The following is a 599-nucleotide window of genomic DNA, read 5'->3' as shown; positions in this document are numbered from 1 at the left end:
GGCCCGCTGTCCGTAGCCTCTGGCTGCAGTTATCGCAGGGTGATATTTCCAGTACCGTTACCTTCACTCACAGAGCTACCCCAACATGTCCATTCCGTAGCGGAGATGAGCCCACTGATCTCGTTAAACTCCCAAAGTATTATTCAGAATATCTTAATTCCTGAAAGACAGACAGCTTCGCACATGCAAGACATTCGGGCACAAGACTGAGTGTGTGTTTACAGCGATGGTGTAATCGCATTTCAACCCCCGTACAGGGCGGGATTTTCTCTTGTGCTTTAACTCTTTACTGCCCGAATCTTTCTGTGGTCTCATTCTAGACAGCAGCGTATTCTAACCTTACAACATTTCTATATAGAAAATTCTAAAAATACAAAATCGATTTATAAAGTCCTGCATTTTTAAAGTAATTAGGTGTGACTAAATTATGCAATTGTTTACCTTACACACAGACATAGGCTATTTAATCTGATAATATCAAGTTATCCTATTTTCTGAACATCCCAAAGAATTAGCTGGATCTACAGTTTTGTAAATTGTCAGCATTGTTAAATAACAACTGCAATCTGCTGAAACCTCTGGTGAAACAGATGCTATTG

At 40.1% G+C, this 599-nt stretch overlaps 1 protein-coding gene across 6 annotated transcripts in view; it reads right to left on the bottom strand.

Annotated features, from left to right (window-relative positions):
- adam15 (ADAM metallopeptidase domain 15) overlaps positions 1-237 on the bottom strand; it is a 39,460-nt gene extending 39,223 nt beyond the window's left edge. For all 6 annotated transcript variants that reach the window (XR_006769932.1, XM_014201097.2, XM_014201099.2 and 3 more), the window contains exon 1: positions 1-237. This exon is cut by the window's left edge and continues 536 nt beyond it. The gene's annotated coding sequence lies outside the window, so the exon portion shown is untranslated.
- Positions 238-599: the final 362 nt, after the last annotated feature.

This window comes from Salmo salar, chromosome ssa05 (assembly GCF_905237065.1).
Source record: "Salmo salar chromosome ssa05, Ssal_v3.1, whole genome shotgun sequence".
NCBI lineage: Eukaryota > Metazoa > Chordata > Actinopteri > Salmoniformes > Salmonidae > Salmo > Salmo salar.
This window is presented reverse-complemented; position numbering and strand designations above follow the sequence as displayed.